Source organism: Salmo salar, chromosome ssa12 (genome assembly GCF_905237065.1).
Source record: "Salmo salar chromosome ssa12, Ssal_v3.1, whole genome shotgun sequence".
Classification (NCBI taxonomy): domain Eukaryota; kingdom Metazoa; phylum Chordata; class Actinopteri; order Salmoniformes; family Salmonidae; genus Salmo; species Salmo salar.
The window spans coordinates 94318870-94336625 of record NC_059453.1 but is presented as its reverse complement, the minus strand read 5'-3'; the positions used below and the strand labels follow the sequence as shown (position 1 = coordinate 94336625).

The window sequence follows — 17756 nt, the reverse complement described above, 5'->3', positions numbered from 1 at the left end:
TAACCAATTACAGCTTCTGCCTGTAATCTGGTTCAGGTTATTAATCAACCTACCAGGGTGTTTACAAACACTACAGGAACAAGATCATCCACATGTATCGATCACATTTTTACTAATACTGTAGAACTTTGTTCTAAAGCTGTATCCGTACCCATTGAAAGATTTTGCTGTGACTCTTATGTGGATGATGTTAAAAATATTTGTTGGTCTGATGTGATTAATAAGGAGCATCCAGACGCTGCACTTGATGAATTTATGAAATTGCTTCTTCCAATTATTGATAAACATGCACCTGTTAAGAATCTGACTGTTAGAACTGTTAAGGCTCCATGGATTGATGAGGAACTGAAAAACAGTATGGCTGAAAGAGATGGGGGTAAAGGAGTGGCTAATAAGTCTGGCTGCTCATCTGACTGGCTGACTTACTGCAAATTGAGAAATTATGTGACTAAACTCAACAAAAAGAAGAAGAAACTGTATTATGAAGCCAAGATCAATGATATAAAGAATGATGGGGAAAAAAAACGTTGGAGTACTTTAAATTAAATTATGGGCAGAAAGACAAATTCAACTCTTTCATCGAATCAGATGGCTTATTCATCACAAAACCATTTGATGTTGCCAAATATTTTTATGATTATTTCACTGGCAAAGTGGGAAAACTTAGGCAGGAAATGCCCACGACAAACAGTGAGCAATTATATTCATGTATAAAAAAACTAATAATTAAAGAAAAGCAGTGCAAGTTTGAATTTTGTAAAGTTAGTGTGGGAGAGGTAGATTTTTTTTTGTTAATGATCATTAATGACAAACCTCCTGGCATTGACAACTTAGATGGAAAGCTACTGAGGATGGTAGCTGACTCTATAGCCACTCTAATCTGTCATATTTTTAATCTGAGCCTAGAGTAAAGTATTTGTCCTCGGGCCTGGACGGAAGCCAAAGTCATTCCGCTACCCAAGAGTGGTAAAGCGGCCTTTACTGGTTCTAACAGTAGACCTATAAGCTTGCTGCCAGCTCTTAGCAAACTGTTGGAAAACATGGTGTTTGACCAAATACAATGCTATTTCTCTGTAAACAAATTAACAGCAGACTTCCAGCATGCTTATAGAGAAGGGTTGTCACGCTCTGACCTAGGAGAGCTGTGTTTTTCTGTTTAGTTAGGTCAGGGTGTGATAGGTGGGTGGGCATTCTATGTTTTTGTTTTTCTATGTTTTGGCCGGGTATGGTTTCCAATCAGAGGCAGTTGTCTATCGTTGTCTCTGATTGGAAGCCATACTTAGGCAGCCTGTTTTTCCTGTGTTGGTGTGGGTAGTTGTTTTCCATTTTGTGAGTATCACCTGACGGAACTGTTGGCTGTTGTTTTGTTTAAGTGTTATCATTAAAGTAAAGTATGAGCACTCTACACGCCGCGCCTTGGTCCCCTTTATACGACCCTCGTTACAGAACTACCCACCATGATTGGATCAAGAGGCGTGCTCGGGCAGAAATGGACACCTGGTCAAGTGAGGAGTGGATAGAAAGGAGAAACTGGACTTGGGGGCAAGTAATAGAGAGATATCGGAGCCTAACGGGGAAGAACGGGAGGCAGCCGCCAAATTCTTTTGGGGGGGGCACACAGGTAGTTTGGCTGGGCCAGGACTGAGACCTGAGCCAACTCCCCGTGCTTATTGTGGTGAGCATGTGCCTGCCTCTCGCGCTCTCTCTCCAGTGCGCCTCCGTAACCCAGTACGTCCTGTACCTGCCCCTCGCACTCTCCCTCCAGTTCGCCTCCATAGCCCAGTACGGCCGGTGCCTGCTTTGAGCACTCGGTCCTCAGTGCATCTTCCTAGTCCGGTGAGACCTGTTTCAGCTCCACGATCTAAGCCTCCAGTGATAAGCGATGGTCCGAAGCCTATAGAGATGATCCATGGCCCAGAGCCTGTAGGGATGTTCCATGGCACGGAGCCTCCAGAGGTAATCCATGGCCCGGGGCCTGTCGAAATAATCCTTGGCAAAAAGCCTGAAGGGATTATAAATGGTCCGGAGCCTGTAGGGATAAACCCTGGCACGAAGCAGGTAGGAATAACCCATGGCCCGGAGCCTGTAGAGATGATCCATGGCATGGAGCCAGCAGCAACGGTCACTAGTCCGGAAGCGATAATGACGCTTCCCAGTCCGGAACCTCCAGCGACGCTCCCCAGTCCGGAGCCTCCAGCGACGCTACCCAGTCTAAAGCCTCCAGCGACGCTCCTCAGCCTGGAGCCTCCAGCGACGCTCCCCAGTCCGGAGTCTTCAGCGGCGGCCTTCAGCTCAGAGCCATCAGCAACGGTTGGCGTTTCAGAGCCTTTGGCGATGACCCACGGTCTGGTTCCTCCGGACACACAGAAGCGGGGGGATCAGTGGGCGGGGGGGGGGGGGGGGGTTCTATGTCCGGAACCAGAGCCGCCGCCAAATATGGATGCCCACCCGGACCCTCCCCAATAGGTTCAGGTTTGCGGCCGGGAGTCCGCACCTTTTGCGGGAGGGGGGGGGTACTGTCACGCTCTGACCTAGGAGAGCTGTGTTTTTCTTAGGTTGGAATCATTAAAACTCGTTTTGTTGTTTTGTTTAAGTGTTATCATTAAAGTAAAGTATGAGCACTCTACACGCCGCGCCTTGGTCCCCTTTATACGACCCTCGTTACAAGGGCACTCAACATGCACTGCACTGACACAAATGACTGATGATTGGTTGAAAGAAATTGATAATAATAAGATTGTGGGAGCAGTACTGTTAGATTTCAGTGCAGCCTTTGATATTATTGACCATAACCTCTTGTTGAGAAAACTTAAGTGCTATGGCTTTTCAACCTCTGCCATATCGTGGATTCAGAGCTATCTATCTAATAGAACTCAAAGGGTTTTCTTTAATGGAAGCTTCTCTAATGTCAAACGTGTGGTAAAGTGAGGTGTACCGCAGGGCGGCTCTCTAGGCCCTCTACTCTTTTCTATTTTTACCAATGACCTGCCACTGGCATTAAACAAAGCATGTGTGCCCATGTATGCTGATGATTCAACCATATACGCATCAGTAACCACAGCTAATGAAGTCACTGAAACCCTTAAAGAGTTGCAGTCTGTTTTGGAATGGGTGGCCAGTAATAAACTGGTCCTGAACATCTCTAAAACTAAGAGCATTGTATTTGGTACAAATCATTCCTTAAGTTCTAGACCTCAGCTGAATCTGGTAATGAATGGTGTGGCTGTTGAACAAGTTGAGGAGGCAACAGCTACCGTAATTTCCGGACTACTAAGCGCACCTGAATATAAGCCGCACCCACTGAATTTAAAAAGAAATATTATTTTGAACATAAATAAGCCGCACATGTCTATAAGCCGCAGGTGCCTACCGGTACATTGAAACAAATGAACTTTACACAGGCTTTAACGAAACACGGCTTGTAACAAAAATAAATAGGCTTTAACGAAACACGGCTTGTAACAAAAAATAATTTGCAGTAAGCTTTCGTTGTCTTTTTGCACTGAGTCAATTCCTCACACTGCTGTTTCCAACGTCTTATCATCGACTCATTAAGACCAAGCTCCCGTGCAGCAGCTCTATTTCCTTTTCCAACAGCCAGATCAATCGCCTTCAACTTGAAAGCTGCATCATATGCATTTCTCCGTATCTTTGCCATGATGAGGGTGACAAAATGACTACCGTAATCAGAATGATGGGAAGTTTGAGAGCGCTCGATTTAATCTAAACAGTAAACAAAAAAGTTGTTTGACCTTAACCCGTTTGGCAATTTCATTGGTCTAATGAAAGCTTCATGCCGCCAAAAAACTGAGCACGTCACAGAATGTCTTTTTTTGGAGAAAAAAAAATTGAAAGCGGGAAAAATCCATATATTAGCCGCGTCATTGTTTAAGCAGCGAGGTTCAAAGCCTGGGAAAAAAGTTGCGGCTTATAGTCCGGAATTTACGGTACTTGGCGTTACCTTAGATTGTAAACTGTCATGGTCAAAACATATAGATTCAGTGGTTGCCAAGATGGGGAGAGCTCTATCTGCAATAAAGAGATGCTCTGCTTTTTTGACACCACACTCCAAAAAGTAAGTTCTACAGGCTCTAGTTTTGTCTAATCTTGATTACTGTCCAGTCGTGTGGTTGAGGGCTGCAAGGAAAAGACCTAGTTAAGCTGCAGCTGGCCCAGAACAGAGCGGCATGTTTTGCTCTTCATTGTAATCAGGGGGCTGATATAAACAATATGCATACCAGTCTCTCTTGTCTAAAAGTTGAGGAGAGACTGACTGCATCACTTCTTCTTTTTATAAGAAACATTAATGTGTTGAAAATCCCAAATTGTTTGCATAGTTAACTTACACACAGCTCTGACACACACACTTATCCCACCAGACATGCCACCAGGGGTCTTTTCATAGTCCTCAAATCCAGAACAAATTCAATAAAATGTACAGTATTATATAGAGCCATTATTGCATGGAACTTCCATCTCATATTGCTCAAATAAACAGTAAACCTGGTTTCAACATACAGATAAATCAACACCTCGCGGCACAACGCCTCTCCACTATTTGTCCTAGATAGTTTGTGTGTATGTATTGATATGAAGGCTACGTGTGCCTTTCTAATAATGTATGTAGTTCTGTCCTTGATCTGTTTTTGTATAATGATGTTCTGTATTGTGTCATTCTGTTTTATGTTTCATGTTCTGTGTGAACCCCAGGAAGAGTAGCTTCTGCTTTTGCAACAGCTAATGGGGATCCTAATAAAATACCAAAAATAGCAAAATACTACACAACAACACTAAACCACAACATTACACCACACCACTACAACACTAAACCACAACATTACACTACAACACTACACTACAACACTACACTACAACATTACACCACTACACTACAACACTAAACCACAACATTACACCACAACACTACAACACTACAACACTACAACACTAAACCACAACATTACACCACAACACTACAACACTACAACATTACACCACACCACTACACTACAACACTAAACCACAACATTACACCACTACACTACAACACTAAACCACATCACTACACTACAACACTACACCACACCACTACACTACAACACTACACTACAACATTACCCCACTACATTACAACACTAAACCACAACATTACACCACTACACTACAACACTACACTACAACATTACACTACAACACTACACTACAACATTACCCCACTACATTACAACACTGAACCACAACATTACACCACTACACTACACAACAACACTAAACCACAACACTACACTACAACACTACACTACAACACTAAACCACAACATTACACCACTACACTACAACACTACACCACAACATTACACTACAACACTACAACACATCACTACACTACAACACTAAACCACATCACTACACTACAACACTAAACCACAACACTACACTACAACACTAAACCACAACATTGCACCACACCACTACACTACAACACTAAACCACAACACTACACCACACCACTACACTACAACACTAAACCACAACACTACACCACACCACTACACTACAACACTAAACCACATTACACCACACCACTACACTACAACACTAAACCACAACACTACACCACACCACTACACTACAACACTAAACCACAACACTACACCACAACACTACACTACAACACTAAACCACATTACACCACACCACTACACTACAACACTAAACCACAACACTACACCACACCACAACACTACAACACTAAACCACAACACAACAACACTAAACCACTACACTACACTAACACTAAACCACAACATTACACCACTACACTACAACACTACACTACAACATTACACTACAACACTACAACACTACACTACAACACTAAACCACAACACTACACTACAACACTAAACCACAACACTACACTACAACACTACACTACAACACTAAACCACAACATTACACCACTACACTACAACACTACACCAGAACACCACACTACTACACTACAACACTAAACCACAACACTACACCACACCACTACACTACAACACTACACTACAACACTAAACCACAACACTACACTACAACACTAAACCACAACACTACACTACAACACTACACTACAACATTACACCACTACACTACAACACTACACCACAACACACCACAACACTACAACACTAAACCACAACATTACACCACTACACTACAACACTACACCAGAACACCACACTACTACACTACACAATAACATCACTACACCACAACATGACAACACAGACAGCAGCTGCTCCTATCAGGACCACTGTCCCATTTGCTGCCATATTGCTACATGTTGCTGAGGACTGTCTGATCCTGCCATATTTGGGTTGGAGAGCTACAAAAATACTCCGTTATGATTCCCCATCCGGGGACATTTGTTGGAATTATAGCAGGACAATGTGGTTGACAGGAATGCATTTATTTTCGTTAGCCATTGTTCCTCAGTGCCCAGTTTGACTGCTCCTGCTGCCTTATTTAGTTCAGTGGAGTCAGACTGACGGCTACCAGTGTGTGTGTGTGTGTTTGCACACAGACAAACACACACACACACACACACACACACACACACACACACACACACACACACACACACACACACACACACACACACACACACACACACACATCATGCTACACACACATCATACTGCAACTGCTGCTACCAGACTGTTAGTTTATACACTACACAATCCCCCCCCCCCCCCCCTTCACCAATACACGTGTAAATATTGGACTATAAATTGTACCTTCCACTATTATACTTAACCTAAGTCACTATAACAGCTGAAAAATCCCTCGGGAGGTAAAAAGGGTTGGCATTTGACCGTCAGGTATTCCAAGATGGGTGAACAACGGGTCGACACTTCCACCGCACTGGAGAAGAGCAGAGAATATTGTAGTTTCCAGAGTCCTCGGAGGTCATCCATTTTAATATCAAGTGAATATACAGTTGGAAGTTTACATACACTTAGGTTGGAATCATTAAAACTCGTTTTTCAACCACTCCACAAATTTCTTGTTAACTAACTATAGTTTTGGCAAGTCGGTTAGGACATCTACTTTGTGATTGACACAAGTCATTTTTCCAACAATTGATTACAGACAGATTATTTCACTTATAATTCACTGTATCACAATTCCAGTGGGTCAGAAGTTTACATACACTAAGTTGACTGTGCCTTTAAACAGCTTGGAAAATTCCAGAAAATGATGTCATGGCTTTAGAAGCTTCTGATAGGCTAATTGACATAATTTGAGTCAATTGGAGGTGTACCTGTGGATGTATTTCAAGGTCTACCTTCAAACTCAGTGCCTCTTTGCTTGACATCATGGGAAAATCAAAAGAAATCAGCCAAGACCCCAGAAGAAAATTGTAGACCTCCACAAGTCTGGTTCATCCTTGGGAGCAATTTCCAAACACCTGAAGGTACCACGTTCATCTGTACAAACAATAGTACGCAAGTATAAACACCATGGGACCACGCAGCCGTCATACCGCTCAGGAAGGAGACGTGTTCTGTCTGCCACACGTACTTCGGTGCGAAAAGTGCAAATCAATCCCAGAACAACAGCAAAGGACCTTGTGAAGATGCTGGAGGAAACAGGTACAAAAGTATCTATATCCACAGTAAAACGAGTCCTATATTGACATAACCTGAAAGGCTGCTCAGCAAGGAAGAAGCCGCTGCTCCAGAACCACCATAAACCACCATAAAAAAGCCAGACTACGGTTTGCAACTAACTGCACATGTGGACAAAGATGGTACTTTTTAAAGAAATGTCCTCTGGTCTGATGAAACAAAAATAGAACTGTTTGGCCATAATGGCCATCGTTACGTTTGGAGGAAAAAGGGGGAGGCTTGCAAGCCGAAGAACACCATCCCAACCGTGAAGCACGGGGGTGGCAGCATCATGTTGTGGGGGTGCCTTGCTGCAGGAGGGACTGGTGCACATCACAAAATAGATGGCATCATGAGGGAGGAAAATTATGTGGAGATATTGAAGCAACATCTCAAGACATCAATCAGGAAGTTAAGGAAGTTAAGGACAACAAAGTCAAGGTATTGGAGTGGCCATCACAAAGCCCTGACCTCAATCCAACTTATTGTGGGAAGCTTGTGGAAGGCTACCCGAAACGTTTGACCCAAGTAAAAACAATTTAAAGGCGATGTTACCAAATACTAATTGAGTGTATGTAAACTTCTGACCCACTGGGAATGTGATGAAATAAATAAAAGCTGAAATAAATCATTCTCTCTACTATTATTCTGACATTTCATATTCTTAAAATAAAGTGGTGATCCCAACTCACCTAAGACATGGAATTTGTATTAGGATTAAACGTCAGGAATTGTGAAAAACTGAGTTTAAATGTATTTGGCTAAGGTGTATGTAAACTTCTGACTTCAACTATATATTGGCCAGTAGAATGGAGAGAAGAGCTGGACGGTTCTCCCTTTGCCTTAATCTTGCCAGGATCCCCCCCCCCTCTTGTCTCTGTAACTTCGCCTTTACCTCTTGGGCAGCCAGAAAATTGAGTCGGAATTACAGAAAAAGCCCAGGTCAGATGAGTCGAAGTTGAAGTCGGAATTGAGGTAAGTATCTTCCGATCTGATTGTCGGTTGTAAGAAATTATTGAGGATACATTGAGAACATAAATTTAAATAAATGACAAATGAATCACAAAATGGCAAAGAAGGGGCGGAGCTGGCAAAACGTCAGTCATCCAGTACGGCGCCATCTTGTCACGGTTGGTTTATAGTCCAGGGGGGAGTTCCTAGTAAATAATCATTAGGGAAAACCAAAGTACATCACAGGAGAAAATGGTTTAATGATGTTACAATGGCTTGTTCTAAATCAAGATGTATGGCTGAGATATTTCGGAAAGATACACACTTCTTTACTATACTTGTAGGACAGAACCCAGTGGTACTTGAGACTACTTGAAACTCTCCGTCTCTCTGGTTCTCTCTCTCTCCCCCCTCTCTACCCTCCCTCTCTCTTTCACAATGTCTTTCTCTCTCTTTACTCGGTCTGTGACTCTCTCGCCCATCTCCCTCCCTCCCCCCTCTCTCTCTCTGTGCCCTCAGGTTGCAATAATAAGGGATGGTTTATACCTACACGCCTGACTCATCTTGAAACAATGAGAAGGACCCAGGACTTGGCCTGGACTATAAACCACTCAGCAGCATATTCCCAGTGTTTTAAAGTATCTGTCTTCTCTCTCGGTCCACAGAGCCGCGGTCAAGCGATGTTTCACAGCGTCTGTCTTCTCTCTCGGTCCACAGAGCCATGTTCCTGCAGTGTTTCACAGTGTCCGTCTTCTCTCTCGGTCCACAGAGCCATGGTCCTGCAGTGTCTCACAGTGTCCGTCTTCTCTCTCGATCCACAGAGCCATGGTCCTGCAGTGTTTCACATTGTCCGTCTTCTCTCTCGGTCCACAGAGCCATGGTCCTGCAGTGTCTCACAGTGTCCGTCTTCCTCTCGGTCCACAGAGCCATGGTCCTGCAGTGTCTCACAGTGTCCGTCTTCTCTCGGTCCACAGAGCCATGGTCCTGCAGTGTTTTAACAGTGTCTGTCTTCTCTCTCGGTCCACAGAGCCATGGTCCTGCAGTGTTTTAACAGTGTCTGTCTTCTCTCTCGGTCCACAGAGCCATGGTCCTGCAGTGTTTTAACAGTATCCGTCTTCTCTCTCGGTTCACAGAGCCATGGTCCTGCAGTGTCTCACAGTGTCCGTCTTCTCTCTCGGTCCACAGAGCCATGGTCCTGCAGTGTTTTAACAGTATCCGTCTTCTCTCTCGGTCCACAGAGCCATGGTCCTGCAGTGTTTTAACAGTATCCGTCTTCTCTCTCGGTTCACAGAGCCATGGTCCTGCAGTGTTTTAACAGTATCCGTCTTCTCTCTCGGTCCACAGAGCCATGGTCCTGCAGTGTCTCACAGTATCCGTCTTCTCTCTCGGTCCACAGAGCCATGGTCCTGCAGTGTCTCACAGTGTCCGTCTTCTCTCTCGGTCCACAGAGCCATGGTCCTGCAGTGTTTTAACAGTGTCTGTCTTCTCTCTCGGTCCACAGAGCCATGGTCCTGCAGTGTTTTAACAGTGTCCGTCTTCTCTCTCGGTCCACAGAGCCATGGTCCTGCAGTGTTTTAACAGTGTCTGTCTTCTCTCTCGGTCCACAGAGCCATGGTCCTGCAGTGTTTTAACAGTATCCGTCTTCTCTCTCGGTTCACAGAGCCATGGTCCTGCAGTGTCTCACAGTATCCGTCTTCTCTCTCGGTCCACAGAGCCATGGTCCTGCAGTGTTTTAACAGTGTCTGTCTTCTCTCTCGGTCCACAGAGCCATGGTCCTGCAGTGTTTTAACAGTATCCGTCTTCTCTCTCGGTCCACAGAGCCATGGTCCTGCAGTGTTTTAACAGTGTCTGTCTTCTCTCTCGGTCCACAGAGCCATGGTCCTGCAGTGTTTTAACAGTATCCGTCTTCTCTCTCGGTTCACAGAGCCATGGTCCTGCAGTGTCTCACAGTATCCGTCTTCTCTCTCGGTCCACAGAGCCATGGTCCTGCAGTGTTTTAACAGTATCCGTCTTCTCTCTCGGTCCACAGAGCCATGGTCCTGCAGTGTTTTAACAGTAAGCACTATTTCACCCATCAGACGGTTCTACATGGAACACAAAAGGGTTCTACCCGGAACCAAAAAGGGTTCTACCCGGAACCAAAAAGATCAATCAATCAAATGTATTTATAAAGCCCTTTTTACATCAGTCGATGTCACAATGTGTTCTAAGAGTGTGTGGGCCTCATCGTCATGTCCTTATTATCTTGATGTTTCCACAGAGGTCATACGATACGGTCTATAGACAATGTTGCACTCTGATTGTAGGACAGGAGCTATACAGGGTCAGTGAGCACAACATACAGCAGCTAACTGCCAAAATAATGGAAACACTTGAGTAAACGAGGAATACTAAGTGTATTGAAAACAGGTGATTCCACACAGGTGTGGTTCATGAGTTAATTAAGCAATTAACACATCCCATCATGCTTAGGGTCATGTATAAAAACGCTGGGCAGGTCATTATTTTGGTTACCATGGCTATGCCCCCATAGGATGACAATGCCCCCATCCACAGGGCACGAGTGCCCCCATCCACAGGGCACGAGTGGTCACAGAATGGTTTGATGAGATGTAAACCATATGCCAAGGACGTCTCAGTCACCAGATCTCATCCCAATTGGACACTTATGGAGGATTCTGGAGTGGAACCCAATGCTCTATTAAAGCACTTTATGTTGGTGTTTCCTTTATTTTGGCAGTTACAGTGAATTTGGAAAGTATTCAGACCCCTTGACTTTTCCCCCCCAAAAAATTACATTACAACCTTATTCTAAAATGTATTAAATTGTTTTTTCCCCTCATCAATCTGCACACAATACCCCATAATGGCAAAGAAAAAACAGTTTTTTAAAAATGTTTGCAAAATTATAAAATATAAAAACAGAAATATCACATTTATTCAGACCCTTTACTCAGTACTTTGTTGAAGCACCTTTGGCAGCGCTTACAGCCTCGAGTCTTCTTGGATATGATGCTGCAAGCTTGGCACACCTGTATTTGGTGAGTTTCTCCCATTCGTCTCTGCAGATCCTCTCAAGATCTGTCAAATGTTCGACCGGGTTCAAGTCCGGGCTCTGGCTAGGCCACTCAATGACATTCAGAGACTTGTCCCGAAGCCACTCCTGCGTTGTCTTGGCTGTGTGCTTAGGGTTGTCTTTCTCCCAGTCCCTGCTGCTGAAAAACATCTCCACAGCATGATGCTGCCAACACCATACTTCACCGTAGTGATGGTGCCTGTTTTCCTCCAGACGTGTCACTTGGCATTCAGGCCAAAGAGTTCAATCATGGTTTCATCAGACCAGAGAATCTTGCTTCTCATGGTCTGAGAGTCTTTAGGTGTCTTTTGGCAAACTCCAAGCGGGCTGTCATGTGAATTTTACTGAGGAGTGACTTCTGTCTGGTCACTCTACCATAAAGGCCTGATTGGTGGAGTGCTGCAGAGATGGTTTTCCTTCTGGAAGGTTCTCCTATCTCCAAAGTAGAACTCTAGAGCTCTGTCAGAGTGACCATTGGGTTCTTGGTCACCTCCCTGACCAAGGCCCTTCTCCCCCATTTGCTCAGTTTGGCCGGGCGGCCAGCTCTAGGAAGAGTCTTGGTGGTTCCAAACTTCTTCCATTTAAGAATGATGGAGGCCACTGTGTTCTTAGGGACCTTCAATGCTGCATAAATGTTTTGGTACCCTTCCCCAGATCTGTGCCTCGACACAATCCTGTCTCTGAGCTCTACGGAAAATTCCTTCGACCTCATGTCTTGAGATTTGCTCTGACATGCACTGTCAACTGTGGGACCTTATGTAGACAGGTGTGTGCCTTTCCAAATCATGTCCGATCAATTGAATTTACCACAGGTGGAGTCCAATCAAGTTGTAGAAACATCTCAAGTATGATAAATGGAAACAGGATGCACCTGAGCTCAATTTCGAGTCTCATAGCGAAGGGTCTGAATACTTATGTAAATAAAGTTCTCTCTCTCTCTCTCATGATCAGAGACCCTGTTCCATGAGAGGTCCATGAGAGGTCCAAACCCTGCCTGCTGCCCACCGTGCCTGGCTAACCATAACACAGGTTAACTCTGATCTGAACCATCTGAAACTAAAGGCCCAGCACCAGAACCCAGACGTCACACAGTCAGGAATAACTCCTGGGTTTATACATGATACATTCAGTACATGATGTTCGCATAACGTAATACCTTAACGCGATTTAAAATAAACACAATGATGAACACAGAGAGAAAGATCCTAAAACAACTAACGGATCTCAGATGCATAACGTTAGCCTACAGAATGACAAACAGACCGTGGGATTTGAACCATGGAGGTACCAGCGTGAGATTGGGATGCTCCCAAGTACTGTGCGTGTAATGGTAAATACAAAGCATACTGTGTGTGTTCAAACAGAAAGAAGGGTGTATAACTCATGTGAATTGCAGGACTTGATGGATATATGGCAGGATGTATATCTCAGCTGTTAAGCCATGGAAACCCATTTCATGAAGTTTCCTTCAGATATGATGCTTGGCATTCAGGCCAAAGAGTTCAATCTTGGTTTCATCAGATCAAAGAACCTATAACTATATAATTATATATATATATGTATATATAGATATATAGATGGATATATGACAGTGCGTTATAGTTATATATATTGATGGATATATGGCAGTGAGTTATATAGTTATAGACTGTATATTGATGGATACATGGGAATGCGTTATATAGTTAGATATATATTGATGATATATGGCAGGGCGATATATAGTTAGATATATATTGATGGATATATGGCAGGGCGTTATATAGTTATATATATTGATGGATATATGGCAGGGCGATATATAGTTATATATATTGATGGATATATGGCAGGGCGTTATATAGTTATATATATTGATGGATATATGGCAGGGCGTTATATAGTTATAGACTGTAAATTGATGGATACATGGCAATGCGTTATATAGTTAGATATATTGATGGATATATGGCAGGGCGTTATAGTTATATATATTGATGGATATATGGCAGTGAGTTATATAGTTATAGACTGTAAATTGATGGATACATGGGAATGCGTTATATAGTTAGATATATATTGATGATATATGGCAGGGCAATATATAGTTAGATATATATTGATGGATATATGGCAGGGCGTTATATAGTTATATATATTGATGGATATATGGCAGGGCGTTATATAGTTATATATATTGATGATATATGGCAGGGCGTTATATAGTTATATATATTGATGATATATGGCAGGGCATTATATAGTTATATATATTGATGGATTATATGGCAGGGCGTTAAATAGTTATATATATTGATGGATATATGGCAGGGCATTATATAAGATATATATTAATGGATATATGGCAGGGCGATATATAGTTATATATATTGATGGATATATGGCAAGGTATATAGTTATATATATTGATGGATATATGGCAGGGCGTTATATAGTTATATATATTGATGGATATATGGCAGGGCATTATATAGTTATATATATTGATGGATATATGGCAGGGCGTTATATAGTTATATATATTGATGGATATATGACAGGGCATTATATAGTTATATATATTGATGGATATATGGCAGGGCGATATATAGTTATATATATATATTGATGGATATATGGCAGGGCATTATATAAGTTATATATATTAATGGATATATGGCAGGGCAATATATAGTTATATATATATGATGGATATATGGTAAGGCATTATATAGTTATATATATTGATGGATATATGGCAGGGCGTTATATAGTTATATATATTGATGGATATATGGCAGGGCATTATATAGTTATATATACTGATGATATATGACAGGGCGTTATATAGTTATATATATTGATGGATATATGGCAGGGCGTTATATAGTTATATATATTGATGGATATATGGCAGGGCATTATATAGTTATATATATTGATGGATATATGGCAGGGCGTTATATAGTTATATATATTGATGGATATATGGCAGGGCATTATATAGTTATATATTATATTGATGATATATGGCAGGGCGTTATATAGTTATATATATTGATGATATATGGCAGGGCGTTATATAGTTATATATATTGATGATATATGGCAGGGCGTTATATAGTTATATATATGGATGGATATATGGCAGGGCGTTATATAGTTATATATATTGATGGATATATGGCAGGGCGTTATATAGTTATATATTGATGGATATATGGCAGGGCATTATATAGTTATATATATTGATGGATATATGGCAGGGCATTATATAGTTATATATATTGATGGATATATGGCAGGGCGTTATATAGTTTTATATATTGATGGATATATGACAGGGCGTTATATAGTTATATATATTGATGGATATATGACAGGGCGTTATATAGTTTTATATATTGATGGATATATGACAGGGCGTTATATAGTTATATATATTGATGGATATATGACAGGGCCTTATATAGTTATATATATTGATGGATACATGGCAGGGCATTATATAGTCATATACGGTTGGACTATTTGCATTGACCCTCCCCTCACCCTCACCATTTTTATGGTGATGCTACTCTGTTTATTATCTATGCATAGTCACTTTACGTACATGTACATAAACTCAGCAAAAAAGGAAGCGTCCCTTTTCAGGACCCTGTCTTTCAAAGATAATTAATAAAAATCTTCATTGTAAAGGGTTTAAATATGGTTTCCCATGCTTGTTCAATGAACCATAAACAATTAATGAACATGCACCTGTGGAACGGTCGTTAAGACACTAACAGCTTACAGACGGTAGGCAATTAAGGCCACAGTTATGAAAACTTAGGACACCCAAGAGGCCTTTCTACTGACTCTGAAAAACACCAAAATAAAGATGCCCAGGGTCCCTGCTCATCTGCGTGAACGTGCCTTAGGCATGCTGCAAGGAGGCATGAGGACTGCAGATGTGGCCAGGGCAATAAATTGCAATGTCCGTACTGTGAGACGCCTAAGACAGCACTACAGGGAGACAGGACGGACAGCTGATCGTCCTCACAGTGGCAGACCACGTGTAACAACACCTGCACAGGATCGGTACATTTGAACATCACACCTGCGGGACAGGTACAGGATGGCAAAAACTGCCCGAGTTACACCAGGAACGCACAATCCCTCCATCAGTGCTCAGACTGTCCGCAATAGGCTGAGAGGCTGGACTGAGGGCTTGTAGGCCTGTTGTAAGGCAGGTCTTCACCAGACTTCACCGGCAACAACGTCGCCTATGGGCACAAACCCACTGTCGCTGGACCAGACAGGACTGGCAAAAAGTGCTCTTCACCAACGAGTCGCGGTGTTGTCTCACCAGGGGTGATGGTCGGATTCGGGCAGGGTATCCTGCTTCCTGCAGGCTCATCCTGACATGACCCTCCAGCATGACAATGCCACCAGCCATACTGCTCGTTCTGTGCGTGATTTCCTGCAAGACAGGAATGTCAGTGTTCTGCCATGGCCAGCGAAGAGCCTGGATCTCAATCCCATTGAGCACATCTGGGACCTGTTGGATTGGAGGGTGAGGGCTAGGGCCATTCCCCCCAGAAATGTCCTGTAACTTGCAGGTGCCTTGGTGGAAGAGTGGGGTAACATCTCACAGCAAGATCTGGCAAATCTGGTGCAGTCCATGAGGAGGAGATGCACCGCAGTACTTAATGCAGCTGGTGGCCACACCAGATACTGACTGTTACTTTTGATTTTGACCCCCCCCTCCCCTTTGTTCAGGGACACATTATTCCATTTCCCTTAGTCACATGTCTGTGGAACTTGTTCAGTTTATGTCTCAATTGTTAAATCTTATGTTCATACAAATATTTACACATGCTAAGTTTGCTGAAAATAAACGCATTTGACAGTGAGAGGACGTTTCTTTTTTTGCTGAGTTTATTACCTTAATTACCTCAACTAACCGGTGCACATTGACTTTGTACCGGTACCCCCTGTATATAGCCTCGTTACTGTTATTTTATTGTTGCTCTTTAATAATTTGTATATTTTCTTTATTTACTTAATAGCAGGCTAGTGATTGCTCAAATCACATTTTATTGGTCACTCACACATGTTTAGCAGATGTTATTGCGGGTGTAGCGAAATGCTTGTGCTAGTCACAGATTCCTTCCAAACCACTCATTGTTGAATTTGTGATTTTCAACTTGTTGTGTAATGTTTATGTCCAATGGCCGATGAGCACCGAAACATTTTATCTATAATTTCTGTTCATTATTTATGGTCATATGACAAGGATTAAAAAGGATTTACCAATAGTTTATCGACTTGATTCATGATGATGACTGCTAGTTTGCTAGCTAAGATTTTGAAAGTATGTTGTTGACATGATCAGTCCAATCAAAGCTACTGTAAATATAAAGTGATTTGACGTCATTTTACCTGTGGCCAATGACCTTGAGCCTTCTTGGATGGGCACTCCTAATGTAACTCTATGGCAGCACCCAAGGGGCTTGAATTTTCGAGCTCTACCCTTAGACTTGGTGTTGAAGTAGTGTCCCCATGAGTGACAGAACACTGAGCCAATCACGGCGCAGCCAGAGAACATTACCGAGACCTACGCTCTGGATTTTCCACTTGGTTGCCCAACCACCACAGAAAGCACTGAGTGAGGCTGAAACACCTGCATTTTTGGAGCTGCCTTACTCAAGAAAACAAAAAAGAGACCATGTATGTAGAGTATGTGGCTTAATTAACTCAATTTTAAAAAATACATCTTTTTTTACATTGTTTGCAAACTGATATGACACATAAATCCCAAAATAACATGCAAAACAGGCAAGCCGAGAAAATAAAAAATAAAAAAGTGTGGCTCAAAACAAGTGTGTCTCTGCCCCACCTGCCCAGAATGACGGGTCGCCACTGACCTCAATTACCAGCGGAGCAAGTTATCAAAGCGATAAGCACTGTGAAGTGTGAAGACTGCACTGAAGTACCACAGAGGGAAGTACGCAGCTTGCAGGATCTTTACCGTGTAGAGCGGGCAGCTCTGTTAACGTGTCAACGACAGCCTACTCAAACTCTCCAAGCATCTATTTCTCTCCCTA

The 17756-nt window shown here is 42.6% G+C and overlaps 1 protein-coding gene across 1 annotated transcript in view; it reads right to left on the bottom strand.

Moving 5' to 3' along the window:
* The window catches only part of LOC106566214 (semaphorin-3D), a 132750-nt gene that overhangs the window by 114289 nt on the left and 705 nt on the right, over positions 1 to 17756 (bottom strand). The gene's annotated exons all lie outside the window — the stretch shown is intronic.